This window comes from Cornus florida, unplaced genomic scaffold, assembly GCF_030987335.1.
Source record: "Cornus florida cultivar Cherokee Brave unplaced genomic scaffold, ASM3098733v1 CherokeeBrave_3.0.0_Hap2_Chr02, whole genome shotgun sequence".
In the NCBI taxonomy this organism is placed as follows: domain Eukaryota; kingdom Viridiplantae; phylum Streptophyta; class Magnoliopsida; order Cornales; family Cornaceae; genus Cornus; species Cornus florida.
In genome coordinates this window covers 27,222,863-27,242,845 of record NW_026775572.1, presented here as the reverse complement: position 1 = coordinate 27,242,845, position 19,983 = coordinate 27,222,863, and the positions used below count along the sequence as shown (strand labels likewise).

General features: G+C 34.1%; 1 non-coding gene and 1 pseudogene across 1 annotated transcript; one reads left to right on the top strand and one right to left on the bottom strand.

The window, feature by feature from the left end:
• Window positions 1–106: 106 nt before the first annotated feature.
• Window positions 107–8,621, top strand: LOC132294427 (diaminopimelate decarboxylase 1, chloroplastic-like; annotated as a pseudogene).
• Window positions 8,622–19,554: 10,933 nt separating this feature from the next.
• Window positions 19,555–19,661, bottom strand: LOC132297832 (small nucleolar RNA R71). The gene has a single exon (XR_009479422.1). It is a non-coding gene; the product is annotated as a small nucleolar RNA R71 (small nucleolar RNA).
• Between the last annotated feature and the right edge of the window lie 322 nt (window positions 19,662–19,983).

Sequence of the window (19,983 nt, the reverse complement as noted above, 5' to 3'; positions counted from 1 at the left end):
ACAACATCCCATTTGGGCCATGTGGAGTCCCATGACAATTCCCACCCCAAAGACTTTACAAGATACACAAATGAAATGCCTTCTCAACTTTTTATTTTTTATTTTTGCGTCTATTGGGCCATTCCCAGGCCTCAATGACCCAATTTGCTTCACAGATTTGGCCCCAATCTTTGTCCATCCAAAAACCTCACAGGCAGCCCAAGATTTCAATCTGGCCGGAAAAACTGCCCGTTTGATCAAAACCGGGCAAAAGACCTAAAACACTTCATCATTCTTCGTACACTGTCTCTGTGCAACAAACATTTCTCACTCAAACTCTTCTCTGTTCCTTCAATGGCAGCTTCTCATCTTCTCTCTCACTCACCAACTTTTCCTAAATCCCTTAAATACCCTTCAAACTCCACCAAAACCCCATTTGTTCTCAAGCCCATTATCCCCTTCAAACCCACCTCAAGAACCCTAACCCTAAGGGCAGTTCTGTCCCCAAACCCTAGCATCTGATACACCAACCCAAAATTTTCAGCATTGTTTCACCAAATCTGAAAATGGGTATTTGTACTGTGAGGGTCTTAGGTTCAGGATGTCATGGAAACTGTGGAGAGAAGGCCTTTCTATATGTACGGTAAGCCCCAAATCACAAGAAACTTCGAGGCCTATAGGGATGCTTTGGAGGGTTTGAATTCGGTTATTGGGTATGCAATCAAAGCCAACAATAATCTCAAGATTTTAGAGCATTTGAGAAAGTTGGGTTGTGGTGCTGTGTTGGTCAGTGGTAATGAGCTCAGAGTGGCACTTCGTGCCGGGTTCGATCCCACCAGGTAAAATAATTATATGGTATATGCCATTATACACACATTTTTAGCTTGGTGTCACAATATAGTTGTGCTTTGTTTTGGAATTTTGGTACTTAATAGTGTCTGTTAGCGTCTAAAGATTGCATCTTTGTGATTTATAGAATCAGTAGAAATTCAGAGGTTTTTGTAATTGTGGTATTGCTCAAGAAATCGATACTAGGGTTTTGGCAGAGAGGTTTTGATTAATGTTTGGTTTTTCACAAGGTGTCTGTTGTATATTGGACAGTGCTAAAATGAGCATTCATTCTGGACCTAAGACAGCTGCTCATTGTGAGAAGTAGTATGTACAAATGTAGTTGCAAACCATACCAAAAATGAATTTTATCTTTGTACAATATGATTTTATCGTATAATAAACTGTGAATTATTCAATTCTTCAGTATTTTGCAAATGGTTTCATAGAGGATGCAATGTGTTCATTTTGTTCTTTGATAAGTGGATCAATATGATATAATAATAACAATAAGTGGATCAATATGATAGTAAGAATCCATACAGAAAAAAGAAAAGAAGAAAAAGGTATTTTTAAATCAAAATGCTTTCCACTCTCGAAATTTCTAAGAGTAGGGATGGAAGTGCTATATTTTAGAACTTTCAAATTGTCTGATAGATATAAAATTGCTTCATTAGTAATCCACAAGGTATGGATGCCAAGTTTCTAAATAAGTTGTACAAAAAGGCAGATTAATATCATGAACAAATTTCACTTTGCAATATATTTTTGGCAATATAAATATGCGGTATGAAAATTTCAACCGATCTACCTATTGATTATTTCATTCTTGGTTTAAGTGTAGTTTTGGAATGTGCTTGTTAGTTCTCCATACGGAAAGCTCCTGGAGGATTTGGTGTTAGCTGCCCAGGAAGGTGTTTTTGTCAATTTTGATAGTGAATTTGATTTGGAAAATATTGTATCAGCTTCAAGAATTGCTGGGAAGAAGGTTAATGTATTACTTCGGATAAATCCAGATGTTGACCCTCAGGTTAGTTGTGCCAAATTATAACTCATGCGTTATGATAATGTCATACGTAAAATCTAAGATTCAGAATTATTGTTTGTGAATGTATGATTGCTATATTGTCATGTTGAACCGGACAATACTAGTGCATTATCTTCTCTGTATATCGAAGAAATTTACCATTAATGTCATGAAGATTTCTCGAGCTTCAAGATATAGACCTGAACAGCAAAACACAACTGCTACTTAGGTCAACCTTAATCAATCTTGTCACTCTGTTCGTAGTTCATAAATCTCCTCTAATCATAAAATAATCACAGTTTATAAATCTCTTTTGGTCACAACTCGATCATAGTTCATATATCAATTTTGGTTGAGAAATCAAACTTTGGACTCTCTCAGTAAATCGTTGTAATTTTTTTTATTGTATCTACTGTTCTACATGATTAAGGTGAGGTTACCTTTGAAGCTATCTTGAAATTTCTTCTCTGTAATAAGCCAATAAAACAATGCTTTGTTTCATGATAAATGGTTGACACTGATATGCATAGGCTTTGCATTAAGCCTTTTGACATTGATTTTTGTGAAACATAATCATCTCTACCACCAGAAATTTAGTACAGCCACTTCCTTCTAACCACTATTTGGTCACCACACTACCATTAAAACAATCTCATGCCACTGTGCTGACACCACCACAATAACCATTACCACTTCTGCTGCAGCTGCCCCTTACTGCCACTAGTGTTAGCATTAATAAACGACCGTCACCTTACTGCCACTTATTGCTTTGACACCCTGCAACCACCACATCCACACCAGTCCACTGCCAATGTCCTGCTATCACTACACCTGAAGGTCCTCGACCCCCCTATTAATGTCTATGATATGTACGTGGCCTTGGAAGTTTCGCTACCTCTCTCTCTCCTTTTTTCTGCAATTATATGTTGTTCTGTGTATAAATTTGGGAAGGTATTAATTTCTCATTGTTTTAATTGTAAATTTCACTCGTGTCTGCTGAATCTGTATTGTTTTCTTAGGTCCATCCTTATGTTGCCACTGGGAATAAGAATTCAAAATTTGGTATTAGAAATGAGAAGCTGCAATGGTTTCTGGATTCTGTGAAGGCACATCCAGATGAACTGAAGCTTGTGGGCGCCCATTGCCATCTTGGCTCTACTATTACCACGGTACCTTAACGTGACTCTGCTTTCTTCTTTGCTTTTTAGGATATGATTTTACAATGTTATACTACAATGAAATGAATTTGGAACAAGCAGTGCTCATAATATGTTCATTAATTTTCGTCACACAATTGAAATTTACTTGAAAAAACTGATTCATTGATTCCTTTTGCCATTTGTATGACACCAATTATGAATGTATATTTGTATGTTAATGCATTTGGTAATAAATCAATTGTAATATACGTTTCTCTATAATATTAGTCTTAGTATATATTGAAGAAAATAAAACCAAAAAAATGAGTAAAGTGCAACCTGATTAAATAGGGATTGGAAAATTGATATGAAAAAGAAAAACCATACAGAATAGGAAATGGCAAGTTATAGGTTCAAGAGAATTGGAAAATTTATAACATTGTTAAAAATTCAAAAAATTCCAGAAATTATTTCAATCTAAAAAATTCAATTTCTGAACCCAAAAAAAGAAAAGAAAAGAGTACTTCAATTCCATGTTTGGAAAACATGTCATTATATTGATGAATTGTTAAGAAAAGTTTGTACCATTTTAAATAAACAAAATCTTGTAAACTTAAACAAAAACAATTATCAAGAAGAAAATAGAGAAGTTTTTGTAAATTATATGAGGAGTAGCTAAAGAATTTTTCATTTAAAAGTGACAACTAAAAATATTAGTATATATGATATCATTGTCGTCGTTGAAATTCTTGTCTTCCTGGTCCTGCAATACTTTAGTTTTCCATCCTTCCCCCTTCCTCCGAATTTGTGCAATGGAGTATTAGCATATCCTTATAAATATTTTTCTTGTAAACGCCTTCCAGTGAAAATGTCTAACAGAAGCTTGTGTATTTTATCAAACCTGAGGGATCATTAGGTAATTTGCCATTTTTTAATCTCTTGAATTCATGTAATGGAGATTACACGTTGATGTAAATGTGAATTAAGTATTGATATGTTGCAGCAAGAAGTACTATAATAATGAACTTAATTTTTTGTTTCACAATATTTGGGCTTTCAAAAGTTAGCTAAAAAAGTTCAAGTTACAATTTTTTGTGTGTTTTAAGGGGACAGTTATTTTTATTTGTGAACTCACTATATTTGGGGCCAATAAATAAGTGCTGTGAAAAAATTAGGGTTGGGGGCACTAATTAATTTTTTATTTTCATTTTAATGATTTTTGGGGACTCAAGTTAGGTTTATTTGTAAAACCCCTACTTCTGAAGTGTCATGAGTAACAGTTTTTTGAATTTTTTTTGTTACTGGGGCACGGGGGAGGGTCTACCGTAGCTCTGCCCTGTCTTCCAATCTTGGACAATTGCCTTTACATCTTGGTTTGTATATGTATCTCCTCAATTTCAATTTGATTTGTCTGCCATTCAACTTCTTTTCTGTTTATTTGCATTTATTTATTTTTGTTCTGACATTGTGCAATTTTTTGTATCCAGTATACTTGCTTTTTTTAAAAAAAATATTTACTTTTTTTTTGTGCATCAAATTCTTCTATGTTATTTGTAAGTCTAAAAGTACTATTATTTTCAGGTAGACATTTTCAGGGATGCTGCAGTCCTTATGGTGAACTACATCGACCAAATTTGAGCACAGGACTTCGAAATAAATTACTTGAACATTGGAGGTGGTCTAGGGATTGATTATTATCACACTGGAGCAGTTCTTCCCACTCCCAGAGATCTTATTAACACTGTGAGACCATATATCTAATCTAGTCATATGGTCACAGGTCACATGAAATTCATGCTATAAGGAAGACGTGATCATCCATGGTTCTTAGTTTGATGGCAAGGATGTTATTTAGTATGGTAAATATTATGGTAGTTCTTGATACATAGCTAGTTTTTTTCTGCAATACTTTCGTATTAGATAACTCATTATGATCCAAGTATTGCCAAATTACTTTTGTCGTCAACAAAATATTCTAGTAAGTGAGAACACCACATTCTTACCTTAGACAGTATTATTTTACATTTAAGTTGCCTTAATGGGTCTAGGATGATGGGTCCAGTTACTGTTGTTACATTTAAGTTGCCCTCAGATTTAGTTGTTTTATTTTATTCTGTGTTTTTCCTGGTGTTGCGTTGCATGTATACATCTTACATTTCTTTATGTGTTTTGAGTCTATATAATGGAAGCGATTTTATAACTGGACACATTTAGTATGTAATTCTTATGTTGACAAGGATCCAAACTGTATTGCATTGATCACGGTGGTCATACATGTGTCCAGTAGCTACAATTTACCAAGAGACAGAAATCGTTTATATCTTCGGTCATAGTACTGTATTGATATATCTGAAGGAGTGAAGCCTAATAAAATTGAACATTACTTAACCAAATTGAAATCAGTTTTTATTCTTGGTCCACTCAATGTTGAAAGAGATGTTTAAATGATGATTAAAAACTTACCTCCTAGTGCTGCAGGTATTAAAGAGACTCGGTGGAATTTATTCTTTGGAATATCTGATGTTCACTATCTTTTCTCTTCATGGATGGTTGCTGCAGGTACGGGAGCTGGTCCTTCACGAAATCTCAATCTCATCATTGAACCTGGGAGATCTCTTATTGCAAATACGTGCTGCTTGGTCAATCGTGTGACGGGGTCAAAACTAATGGGATGAAAAATTTTATTGTCATCGATGGCAGCATGTCAGAACTTATCCGTCCTAGCCTTTATGATGCTTATCAAGTAAGATTCCTAGTCTTATTAGCTAGTCCTAATGCCAAATTTGCTGGCATTTGAGGATGGTGCTTCCACACATTTCACTTTTTTTGTTGTTGTTTACTTTAGAATATAAAATTTGGATAATTGACAGTTTCTCCCTCAGAAATTTTTTCTCAGTGGTGATAGCCAAATACTTCGGACCCTACAAGACTCTTCTTGTGGCATTTTTGCCATGTTGACACATTGATGCATTTCCTTGTGGATCACCATATTAATAAATAACAATAAGAGTGAATTTTTTGTTTGAAGTAGCATTTTTGAGGCCTAATACCCATATTGGGCACCAACACTTGTCCAAGTGTACCACTTAGTAATGAGAAATTAGTAGATGGTCTTTGACCATATGCCACCTGGTGGTCCAGTCCAATCAAACCCCATGTTCAAGTTTCTTTATAATATCTTATTAAACTTTTTGGGTTCACTTTTTTTAGTTGGATAATTTTGATTGAACCATCTAATAATCTCTCCTTGGTAAGCGAGCCCGATAATTACAGTAAATATAGGTGTCAACTATGTCACATGGACTCAGGATACATTTGTTGGGTTCTGGAATGTATCTAAACCTAAGGACACAAGGACACGGCTAAATATTCATATTATTTAATATTTTCTTTTATTTTCTAATGTATAATAACATTTTCTCTTCTTTTGAAGCAAAAGGAACACAGTAAATGAGTTTTATGTATAATATTAAATTTGAATTATTTGGATATGCTTGTTTGGTGCATGTATAACCATGAGTGTCAAGACACACATCCCATACCCATGTTTGAGTGATGCGTCTAGCATGGATAGTACATACATTTTTGAAGAGCTCTTGTAGTATAGGTTAGTAAATGGCTTTATTTTTTCACAAATTTCCCTATATTTGCAACCCTAATATGCTGAAGGAGTTGATGATGTGCCTGCTGTTTCTTTTAGTAAAATGCTAAAATTCATACTCTATAGATTCATCCTGTTCTGAAGATAAGACCATCAAGCTTTATTCTTTTAAGAATTTTAATCTAATATAAAGCAAAACCCAACATTGTTGTTCTCCAGAAAGCGTTTTTTTGGCTTCTACAATGCCAAATTCGTACTAATTACATATATCCTCTTCTGAAGAGAAGACCATTAAACCTTTATTACCCTGCAAGTCTGTTGTTTACATAAAACTTTGTGTCTAATAGAAAGCAATAACCTTGAATATAATCGTTGTTCTTTCCAGATAACTTGTTTATTGCTTCTCATCATCGTTGACTTGTTCCTTTCTGAGTGCAGCACATAAAACTAGTTTCTCCTTCACCATCTGAAGCCGAGAATTCTACTTTTGATGTTGTGGGCCCAGTCTGCGAGTCTGCAGATTTCTTGGGAAGGATAGGGAACTTCCCACTCCAGCTAGGGTAATGTGTTGTACCACTTTTTATGGGATGGTTTCAGCAATACTATTCTGTTCTTCACTTATCAGGAGTCTCACTTTTCAGGGAGCTGGCCTGGTAGTTCATGATGCTGGTGCTTATTGCATGAGCATGGCATCAACTTACAATCTCAAGATGCGCCCACCTGAGTACTGGGTATGCCATTTGACTTCTGTTGAAGGATTTATATATTTAAGTTACACTCTTTCTAATAGCTTAAGCTTTTAGAATAGATGGTGATTAACATGGTATCAGAGCCAAAGGTCTTGGGTTCAAAGTTCAAACCTCACCGTTACCGTAATTAAAAATAAATAAAAAAAATGTGTTGGACCAAAAAAGAAGGCCACACATGATGGGGCGTGTTGAATGATTTATATATTTAAGTTACACCCTCTCTGACAGCTTAAACTTTTAGAGTAGATGGTGATTAACAACTTCATTATAGATCTCTAAAATCCTATCACAAGCTTTTTCTAAACCAATAAAAACCATATGAAAATCCTTTTTCTTTTCTCTATATCTTTTCTTAGTTTCCTCAATAAGTAAATAACCTGAATCCGTCAATCGATATTGACCTCCGATGTATAATTCTAAATTGATTTTCCTGTCACCTGTCTAAATTGTTGTCCAATGATTCTCTCCAAAGTTTCATAGTATATCAAAATAATTAGTAAAACTTCGTATATCCCCTTTATTTTTATATATAGGCTCTAGAAGTCACTTATTAGGCATTTTCTTTGTTGTTATTATGTTATTAAACAGTTTTGTTACTCGAGTCCCTTAACACTTCTAAACCTACTAACCAAATAAAGCCTCAAGTGAAAATTTTCTGCTTGCTTATAAAGGAAGAGAAGAATTTGTCTTGTGAACCTTTTTATTGACTTAACTAGGTTGAGCATTTCCCTGTCACACATATGATGCAAAAGAGTTTGAAGAGATGACATTTAAACATGAATTTAATAATTAAAACTTCGTTCTGTCTTTCTCCGTAATGTTTCTCCTAAACTTAATTCTTCCCTAAATGAGCACCCGGGCTGTCATTTTCTTTTTCATTTTCAATCCCATGGCTGGGGAAATTTTATGTTCAAACTGGCATGCATAATGACTTGTGTGTATTTGACTAAATTAAACTTACGCTTATAATTTTTTGCCTTTAGGATTCCAAGTGCTGAGAAATTGAATTGATGTTTTTTAGGTTGAAGAAGATGGATCAGTAGCCAAGATCCGACACGGAGAAACATTTGTAGACCATATGAGATACTTTGAGGGTCTTTAATTTTATTTGTACTGGAAATCATTGTTTTTACCATAGTAGGGTAAGAAGCTTGAGCTATGCTTTTATATCTGCATGGTTTGCTAATGCATGCCCTGGATATTGTATCCGAAAATTATGCGGCTGAATAATATATGAGTATATTACACAATCTGGTATAATCTATTTCAATCTATTTCTTGCTAGAGGAATTGAAGAAATAAATTAGAGGAATAGTATGATCAGGAAGCTGCTATTTTCTCCCTTTCTCATCCATTTGAGTTACAGCTTGAGCCCTGAGAAAGTGAAGGAGAAAACAATCTGTCCATGGGCTCTCTCTCTCTCTCTCTCCCTATATATATATATATATATATATATATATATATATTGCCCATTTAGGACACTCAGTAACTCCACAGATGATGCTGGTGCATGATTGGTGCTTGGTTCATTTTACAGATTGGAATCCTTGGGCTGAGGCCTAAATTTGATAATATATGGGACTTTTAGATTTGGTTCTAATTTTTTTTTTTAATTAAATACTTTGAATAATGGGTTTTTTCATCGTTAAGCTTAGAAATGATGATGAGCTTAAGTAAATCCTTGAAGGGGGACCCAAAGATGGGAGTTGTTTCCTAGTTCAAGGGATATAAAAACAGAGAAAACATTAATGGCAGTCACATTAATCTCTCGTGAGTACATTGGCTTAAAGGGAAATTTATTTTGCTCATTTATGACTTGAATTTCTAATCCAAAGTCAGAAACTCATGTAAAAGAAACACTAGCCAGATTGATTGAATCGGCTTTGGCGTGAAGAGAATCCACCACCATTTCACACGCAGTTCAAGCCCTGTCGCTCATCTTCTTTTTCATTTGACCTCTTCCATCACTCCTTTGATTTACTCTTCTTGCCTGTGACTTGCTTCAATTCCAGCACCAGCAAAGCAAGTAAAGAGGTATTTTCTGTCTCAAAAAATAGTTGAGCAACCCCTATATTAGTTGAGGGGGTTTTGTGTCAAAAAAAAATTCCAAATGAGGGTTTACTACAAATGGCAAAAACCCCGACTTGTAACCATTTGTAGTAAGCCCTCATTTGCAATTTGTAGTAAACCCTCATCACCGAACAAACAAATCATCACCAATATGAGCAGACCACAAAAATAAACTTACTCAACATTATGCCAAAGTCCAACCGATTCCACTTGGCGAGTCCCAGAACAATTCTGATAACGAACTTGCTCACCCAATAATCAATTCCACAAGCATAAACAATAATCCTTGAAAAGTTCTCCCATTTGTTGGGATTTATGCCCTGACTTAGCAAATTCCTATTTAGATTATAGTGACATATGTTCCTGACATATCTAAAATATTTATGATTTATATAATTGGTGAATTCAATATATTAAGCTTCGATTCATTATAGAATTGATAGTGTCCACTTGATTACAAAAGATATTTATATATGTATGTGATGGCAATCAATATATGAATATAAATAGTAATCATAAATAGTTCATAATCAGTAATTATGGATGGACTCATTATTAACTAATACTTGAACTGGATCCGCGATAGATTGAGATATATTGCGAGAGCCGTCGTATGCAATTGCTCTCTATCACCGTCATGACATTTGACTCTTAAGTGAGAGAAATATAGACTTTTTTATTAATTAGTAATTACTTTGATTTGTTTGGCGGAATTTTCGGAATCCTTAGATCGGCACTTTGGGTAATTATGTAATTAATAGTTAGGGGGTTATATTTTCATCATTGCTACTTGTATTTATTTTGTATTGATTATACTTGATCACAAAGTATATTCGAAGGCCTTCGTGTGTTTTTTGATAAAATGATTTATTATATATTTATTTATTTAAATTATTATTTTTGTTAAACAAATTTTTTATTGTGATCAAGCCAGAAATAATTAGAGGTACCAAAATAAATATATTAATTAAGTAGTCGGATTGATGGCTTTATTTATACGATAACTAATTATGCATAGAGGGGTCAAAGTGCAACATTGACTTAGAGGTTATTTATTATTTAATTGGAGTTCAATTAATTTCTTTTAGTGGAGTAGAAATTAATTAATGAATTAATTGAATTGGGTTCATGGATCGGGCCAATTATTAATTCATTGTAGCTAATAAAATAATAAGCCCAAATGATTCTTACTCATAGCCTAACTTGATATTGGAATCCTATTAGATTTGAGGCATGTGAATTGGAGATTGAGAAGGATTTATTGTTTCCTTTCTTATCTTTATGTTGCCTATATATACATGGTTCATGTATAGTTTATGAGAGACTTTTGGAAGAAAAAAAGAATATATTTTCTCTCTTTAGTTTTTAGGGTTAATGTTCTCATCTAATGGAGGCTCTCACAAGCTTAGTTTTCTAAGAAGGCTTATGGGTGATTCCTAAAGGTAAGACCATTACCAAAAAGATGGAGATCCAAGGAGAAGGTATCTTGTTAAGGGATCTACAATAAGTGAGAACATTCACTTTAAAGGAAAGATTTAAAGGTTTACTCAAACATTTGATGTAAGTATTCAATCTATTAATTGAATAATACATCATATTTTATTTTTGCATAAAACTTGTCTCTATGTGATGAATCAAGATTTATGTATGAAAATTCCTTAGAAAGTTTTTAAAACTTGCACGTTTCTCAACAGTGGTATCAGAGCATGGTTTGATTCATTACTAGAGATCATGTTTTTATCAAAATCATCATTCATGGATATATATATATATATATATATATACTAATGTATGTTAATATATGAATTAAAATGTTGATATATATTGATGCATGATGATGTATGTATAATTGTGAATGGATGATAATGTATGATTGGGCCAAGGATGAAGCTTATAGGTTGAATTTATGTAATTTTATCTTTGGATGAATGTAATTAAGGCTTTGATTTAGCCATTTGAAAGTTCAATAATGTAATTTAATTTTTTTCATTGTATTTCAAGTGTAAATATTTTTTTTAAAGCCGTGTAATCTTTATCAAAGGATGCTATGAAGCTTCAAGAAGGTCCAAAAGGGTTAAATTAGGCTTCAGGAATTTTCTGGAATTTTTCAGGAATTTTTTTATATTTTTCTGGAATTTTTCGGCAATTTTTCGACAACCGGATTGTCGCCGGCGGCAAGTATAGCGCTGGAGTATGGGAGGATGATCCGGTGCGGCGCGGTACACATGCGCCGGTACCATCAGCCCTTGGATCATTATCAAGTGGCGAGAATGATATGGTGCAATGCGGCCTAGGTGCGCTCCAACCAATAGGCGCGTGATTCTCATGCGCAAGTGCAGCCAGCGCCAAATGGCACGTGCCAGCGCGTTCCACGCGCTGGCAACCTCTCACACGGGCGTGCCGGCGTGTGGCATGCACTGTGACCTCCCTTTCTGTGCGTGAGGGCGTGGCACGCGCTGGGAACCTTCTTAGGCGCGTGCCAACACGTGCAAGACCTCTCGGGCGCGTCCTAAGCGCTGTTTTACTTCTCCAAGTGTATATCAGTCTCCTGCAGGTGTTTGCAAGCCAATGGAAAACCCCTCGCAATACTTAGAACAGTTAAATGTTAAAAACTAAATCCATTGGCCATTTAATTTGCTTTATCTATCATTTATTTATATATGTGATGCAGGGAATAATTAATTGCTAATTATTTTTTGTTCATGCATTGGATCCATGATATTATTTTAAATGGTTTGATTTATATTAATTAAATTATAAAAATTAATTGGATTTGATTACTAATTAATTAGAGGACACTTATTGGGAAACGAAAAATTATTTTTAAATTGTAACTCAAATTAAATATTAGTGAATCATTTAAAAGTTCAGATATATTCTAAATTTAATTGGATTAAGATCAAGGCATTTTGCATGTATTATATTATGTAAATGAATAAATTGAAAACCCTAATTATGAATGATTAAAAATTGAGTGGGAGCGGAAATTTTTATACATTATCTCATGAATTTCGTTATTATAAGAGCATCTCCAATGCTAAAATGCTAAATTCGAATGCCAAATCTATATTTTGACAGTGTTACAGTGTCAAAATGCTACATTTTAGCAATTCTGCTTCAATGGCGTATTTCATGCAAAATGCTATTTTTTAACACAACCACCATTCTTTTTCAACAACCATTCTCACCATTTATATTTGCATCAGTAATATTAATATTAGGCACAGACATTAGAAGGAAATTAAAATGATTATTTGAGAAAGAGGGAAATATTGAAGTTGATATTTATTTTAAAACACAAACGTAAATAGTGTGGTTGAAGAGAGAGAACAGTTTGGACCTAATGATTTGGAATTCACTAAAATATCATAATTTTTTTGACCTTTAGGCATGGAAGCAATGGGATGAAGGGAAGGCATTGGAATTATTGGATGTGTCAATGGAGGATTAATTTCAAGTGGATGAAGCAATAAGATGTATCCATGGTGGTCTTTTGTGTGTGCAAGTGTGCAACAATGACCAGATGACCGACCAACGATGTCATCTGTTCTTATGATGTTGGATGGAGAAGAACCAATGTTACCAGAACCTAAACAACCTAGATTTTTCACAGAAAGGTGTGTCAATGAAACTGATTCTTCATTAAAGTAAGAAAAAAGTTGGTGCTTCAAATGAGGTTACTATCACATTGCCAGAAGGTCGATAAAAGGAATGTCTTTTTGCAAATTGTTTTTTCAACATGTACGTTACCTCTTCCATACTCTCATATTTGTTGACATTTTTGTTAGAATGTTGAAGTTTATATATAGGGGTAAATATGTTTGTTGCTCTGCTTTGATGATTGATCTATATTTAGGAAACTGTTTGGTCTGTTTAAATATTTTGGGACTGACGGTGAAGGAGTCTCTATATGTAATACCTCCCGTGGTTAACTAGCCAAGAAATATATATATAGTACTATTGTTGTGAAAAAAAAAAAAAAAAAACATATATGAATATAAAGACTTTCCAGACTCTAGAAATATATATTATTGTTGTGGATAAACATACATGAATACAAGACTCAGTCTCGAAGTACCAGCGAATAATGGCTCTCAAGGCATTTTTTTTTTTAACAGCTCAAGGCATTACCCAAGAATAACATTTCGCACTGGTATAGAAGAATTGATGTAACATATATTTCAATTAAAAAAAGTGCATCAAACAATTACCACTACTTTTTTTTTAAAACATGAATAGTGTCCTCACCTTCTAAACCCAAGAATAAAACACAATCCTCTCCAGTAATTCGCAATTAATTGATGTTGCTGGTTTGAACAGATGATTATTTGAGAAAGAGGGAAATATTAGAAATAAAATAATAATAATAATAACAGAAAAAACATATACAACAAATAATCACCTACAGTCAAATATTATCCCTTTATGCCCAAAGAATATGAACACTGCTCTCTCAAAACAAATATCCAAAAACAAGCTCAACCCCATGCATTTCAAGTTAAAGGAACAGAACAAAATACCCAAGGAAGTTTTATAACTAAGAAAATAAAATAAAAAAGAAAACAAATTGACGAGGATAAGTTGAGTAAGGATCACACCTCTACAAGCTCCCTTTCCATGTCAGCATATTCAGAGTTTCCAGGGTCGTCGTCCAAAAGATTTCTGACCTGATTCATGGATCAACATATTTTTAATATATATACATATATATACTATTTTTTTGATAAGTAATATATATACATATATATACTCAAAAGTATATGCTTAACAATGAATATATGTAACATGAATATAAGTGAACAACATATCTAAACTTGTGCCATAACAAAAATATCTTAAATTCTTGGTCCAAAGTCACTATTATGGTCATGATAATGAACTAAATAATAATATTGCGATCATTTTAAAAAATCCAAATTTTCCCTCACCTATATTGCGATCATTTTAAATAATAATAATATTAATGAATCAATTTTTGATTGATTCTGCTTTCTAGAAGATTTAAATTAAAGGTGAGAGGAAGATAATGAACAACAATGTACCTTAGAGGTCAGCAATGGATTGACGGTGACCTGGCGATGAATCGAAGAGACAACGATGAGGGACAAAAAGGGGGTTTATGAGTCTAACCATAAAGGGGGTTTATGAGTCTAACAACGATGAGTAAGAGCAATGGATTGATGGTAACCTAATGACGAATCGGAGAGACAACGATGAGGAAGAGATTAACTTTTGTTGCTGATGGCCGGTCTTTTCCGTTTCTGTTGCCACCGTTCTCATCTCTCTCTCTCTCTGTGTTGCCCTAGACAAATACAAGTGAAATTGGAGCCGTCCTTTCTTTTCTGTAGCCCCCAGCCCATATAGCAATTGCTATTTGTTTTGCTATAATTGGCATAAAAAATAGAAAAGTTAAAAAATAGCAGCCTAAATAACATTGCATTGGAGAGCCCAGTTAAAAGCCCACCTGCCATATTTTGAATTAGCAGCCCATATAACAGATGTGTTGGAGATGCTCTAACCATTGTAATTAGATCTTCAAAAATAATGCCCCACGCATGATTTGAAGAGTCTAAAAATTACAAGAATGGTTGTCTCGTGAAAATAAAAATATTAAATGTTTATTGTAAGTAGATCTTTAAAAATAAGGCCCTACGCATGATTTAAAGAGTCTAGATTATAATGACAAGATATTTAATGTTTTATTTTTCGTTGGAGCATTAATAACGTTATACACTCAATCTAAAATTAATAATGTCAACTCCCCAACGGAGTGGTCTACACTAGTTAATTTTAGAAAAAGGTTAAACATTATCGGGAATCATTTCATATAGATAAATAAGGCATTGTCTTAAGAGATATGGAAATGATGGGATTTTTCCCGCCAATAGCAATAATGAACTTCGCCAACTGAATAAGTGATTGGCATATTAGTTATCCGATTTTTCATGCAGTGGTTAAGGGACCCACATATTATTTTAATGGAAGTGCTCGCCTAATAGCAAATGAATCTCAACAATAATAATAATTAACTCCTCCAACAGGATAAGTTATTGACGTATTGATTGTGTGATTTATTATGCTACGAAGTTGAGGGACCCACATTAATTAAAAGGGATTGTTCACCAATAGTGATAATGAAATCTTATTCTATTGAGATTTATTATACTATGTGGTTGGCGAACTTATTTTAATTTTAAGTATGCATGATAGTATTAATAAATTCACCTTGCATATTGTACGAATGCATTTATATTTAGATTAATTATGTCTAATCCATTTTAATCTACTTGCTAACATATTCAATGTATTTGGACCTCATTTATATTGACCGGAAAAGGAACTTAGATATTTTATTCACAACGTAAGAGTACAAAATGTATTTACTACTCCTATACCTAATCGTTTTACTTTAAGATACCCAGTTTGATATTAATGTTTTTAATAAGTGAAATAAGACAAATGATATGGCTCAGTGCAACATTCTAGAGTTCATCTCGAATACGTTCCAAAGCTAATATTTGTATTATTTTATTTGTTTTAAGCATCATAATATATCTCAATGAGATGTTTTGCTGAGATTAGAAAGAGTTACGCCTTAGTACTGCGTCAGACTTGAATACCATTAAGATAGCCTAAGGAATTCCAGTAAAAGATCGTGTTTTTAAAATGATTATTTATTATTTAAAAATTTAACTGGAGGTCAATAGGGCTGACTTAGATGGTAAGTTTCAAGTTAACATGATTATTGCCTTATTACCAAACTCGTTCGACTCTTTTAGAGTGAACTAAATAAGGAACCAGTTTGAGTTCACACTCGCTGATATTCTTATAGAATTGATAACATATGAAGGGATAATCAAAAGTATGGGCGTTCCTATCAATCTAACCTAGTCTATACCATCTTCTTCTAGGCCCAAGTGGATCGGCAAATGAAAGAAGAAGGATGATAATAGGACTAGGCTAGCACAAAACATGGGTATCCAAAAGGTTAAGGGAATAAGACAGTGTAAGTTGAGGGCGAAAGAAACTATTTCTTTTGCGGCCAACTAAGACATTTAAGGACGAACTGTCTAAACAATGATGTGGCAGAGGAAAATGTATATTTAATCATTGAGCCATGTTATGTGGTTGTATCTATTAATTCCTGATGGATAGATTTTGGAGCCACTAAACATGTTTGCAATTCGTTGCAAGGATTTTAGGAATTTAGAAGCCTCGATGATATGTATATATATGTCTTTTGATCTGATGCCAAAGTTGTAGCTAAGTCAGTGGGAGTATTACTGATAAGTGCTTAAATGTTGCACATTTCAGCACCTAAGCTAAGGTATTTCAGTCTTTGCATCTATCTTAATTTTATATTTTAGTCCTAATTTATGTTTATGTGTATTTCAGGGCAATAAAGTTAAAATGAGCTAAGAACGGTCCAATTAAGCCTTTTTGGAGTTAAGCAAAGATTTTCAGACAATGGCACAAAGCGGTCAATTTCGGGCCTTTGATGATGTTCCCAAAGATGGAGAAGCAAACCAAATAGCCCGGGGCAAAAATAAGGCTTAAAGGAATTTGTCAACTCTGGGGGATCGATCCCCAGGGTGGGGGATCGATCCCCCAGGACTTAGCAACATTATAGTTTTTATTTAATTTTTGGGCTCATTTTGGGAACTGTTGGGCTTTAATGAGATTGTTACTTAAGGCCCAGTGAGCCATAAGATTAGGGTTAGTTTTAGTTTTTATTTAGGTAAAAAGATTATTGGAAAAAAAAAAAAAAAAGAGTTTTATTTGATTTTTTTTCTGTATCGTAGTATCGTATTTTCTCTCTGGAAAAACATGCGAAGAAAGGGAAAAAGAAGAACAGGCTAGGGTTTGGAAGAAAAGTTCAGAGAAGATGAAGCAGATGATGGGGATTGTCCTATCTTCGACTCCATCAACCATGAGTGGCTGATTCTTCTACTTAGGGTTGGATAAACCCTAAGCATGTAACCTATTCTCTCTCTCTTTTCATACTTTTTGGGGATTAATTTATGTAATTAGTGTATAGTCTTGAATATTATGAATTAAATTCTTCCAATTGATTATCTGTATTAATCTCATATTGTCTTATGTGCGGTTGATTGATAAACAAATTTTACACACGAATTCTTTGTTAATTGATTCTTGTGATGGCTATGCATGGTATTGCTTAGTTGTAATTGTGTTTCAAATTGATGAAAAATGCTTACATTTGATGGATGGTACTACATGTTTAGGTTAATTTGTTGTTTAATTAGTTTTAAATTCATGTTTAATTAGTTTAATTTAAGTTTAATTAATTTAATTGCAATTCAATTATTAGGTAAGTAGACCATCCATACTTATGTTTGAATTCCATACTTTTTGTCACAATTGCATTATCTTTTAAATTAATGTGTGTTAAATTTGTAACTTGGATTGATAAATCATGCTTTGAATGGGTGAATTGCACTACACTTAGTTTAATTGTCATTAGGTAGTTGATTCATGCTTGAAATTGATGGTTTACACTTTTCATTGCTCTTGTTAGCCACATATAGATTACATAGTATTATTTCCCCAATTAGTTGAAAGTGAGTGAGTTAGGGAATGTGCTTAGTGGTGAATCCTACACCCTAAGTCTCTTTCCAATCTCTTAAACTCTATTTCTTTATTGCAATCATTTAGTTTAAAATTAGTTTTAATCACAAACAAAACCCTTTTGGCAATCACAGAAGCACTAAAGTATAATTCAATTCTGGAAAACCTATAATTGTTTAGATCTCTTGGGACGATCCCTGCTCACTTCATACTCCATAGTATAAGTGTTTAGTGGTTTTATAAATTTTAAAATATGGTGCCCACTTGACATTATTTCTAAACCTAAAGTGTTGTGCATTATTTTGTGCACACGCTCGGTCGCACCATAGTTTTGGCGCCGTTGCCGGGGATCTAACGGTTTTGAAGAATTGAATTAAACATTAGTTCTTTGTTGATTGTCTACTTTTAAGTCATTTTAATTTTTAATTTTTTTTTTTATTTGATTTGTCAATTAGGTACTTGAAGCAAAGTGGAGCAAACGCTGGACTTAGAAGCAATTAAAAAAAAAAAATTTGAAGTTGCTTAAGGACCATCTGTAAGTTCTCTTTAATTTTAGTACTTTAATTGTATACCAATTTGCATGCTTTGGACAGCCCAAGTGGAGGCTTAAATTGAATAGTTTTATTTTTAAGTCCAAGCATACCTTCTTGTAGAAGGCATCGGCCCGTGTGGAGGCATTTATTTGTTTTAAGTGCATTGATATTATTGAGGAGTTTGGGAACATCGTATGTGGAGGTTGAAATTTTGAAATGTTGGTGTGTTGACTTGTTCTAGTGCATGCATGGTCGTAGATCACTTAATCGTCCTCTTGCTCCTGTAAATCAAAATCTCGAAATTTTTCTTCGGCGTTTAAGAAGTAGTACTAGGGATAGTCATCTTAATCTTTTAAATTTTGATCTTCCATCACCTTTAATGGAAGATCCAATTGAAGATCCCGTTGTAGATCTTGGTCATGTGGATCATAATGGTGTGCACCACCCACCACAAGTTCATATTGTGGATCCTCAAGGTGTGCATCCACCCTTGGGAATGCCACAACCAGTTAATCATGCGGTGCAACAACCTAATCTAGGGATGCCAAGGCCAAATGTTGTTCCCCCAATTGGTGAGCAACAACAACAATATGTTCAAATGGCATACCCTCAACAAGGTCAAATGGCATATCATCAACAAGGTCAAATGCCATATCCTCCTCTCAATCCTCTCAATCCTCCAATGGTCCTTAGGGATCGTTACACTCCAAATCAATATAATGCACCTACTTGCATTCAATTGCCAAATTTTCGTGCTCATCATTATGAGATTAAGGCTTCCACCATTAACATGTGCCCCCTTTTCTATGGGTTGAGCAATGAAGAGCCTTATAAACATTTAGATGAGTTCTTGGAAGTTTGTTCCACCGTGAAAATCACGGATGTTCCGGAAGAAGTCCTAAAAATGAAGCTTTTCCCTTTCACTCTTCGGGATAAAGCTAAATATTGGTTCAACAACTTGCGGCCAAATACAATCACCTCTTGGGCACAATTGCAACAAGAGTTCTTAAAAAAGTATTACCCCGCAAGTCGAACTGATGCCATGAGAACTTCCATTCGTGAATTTAAACAACAAGAAGGAGAACCCCTTCATGAAGCATGGGAACGTTTGAATGACTTGCTACGGAAGTGTCCACATCATGACATTCCTAAGTGGCAATTAGTTCAATGTTTCTTTTCAAGTTTATCCGATGCCAATAAGGGCATTGTTGATGCTTCTTGTGGCGGAAGCTACATTGAAAGAAATGAAGATGAAATTTGGCAACTTTTCGAAAAAATGAGTGAAAACTCAATGCATAGATCTTCATCTTCTAGGGGTAGTCACCTAGCACATATGGGAGGAAAGAAAGCTATAAATCAAATAGACTCTTCCATGGAAATTGCCGCTGAGGTCAAAAATCTTACTCAAAGGTTTGATACATTCCTTTTGAATCAAGGTCCGGCAACTCAATCATATCCTCACCATTCC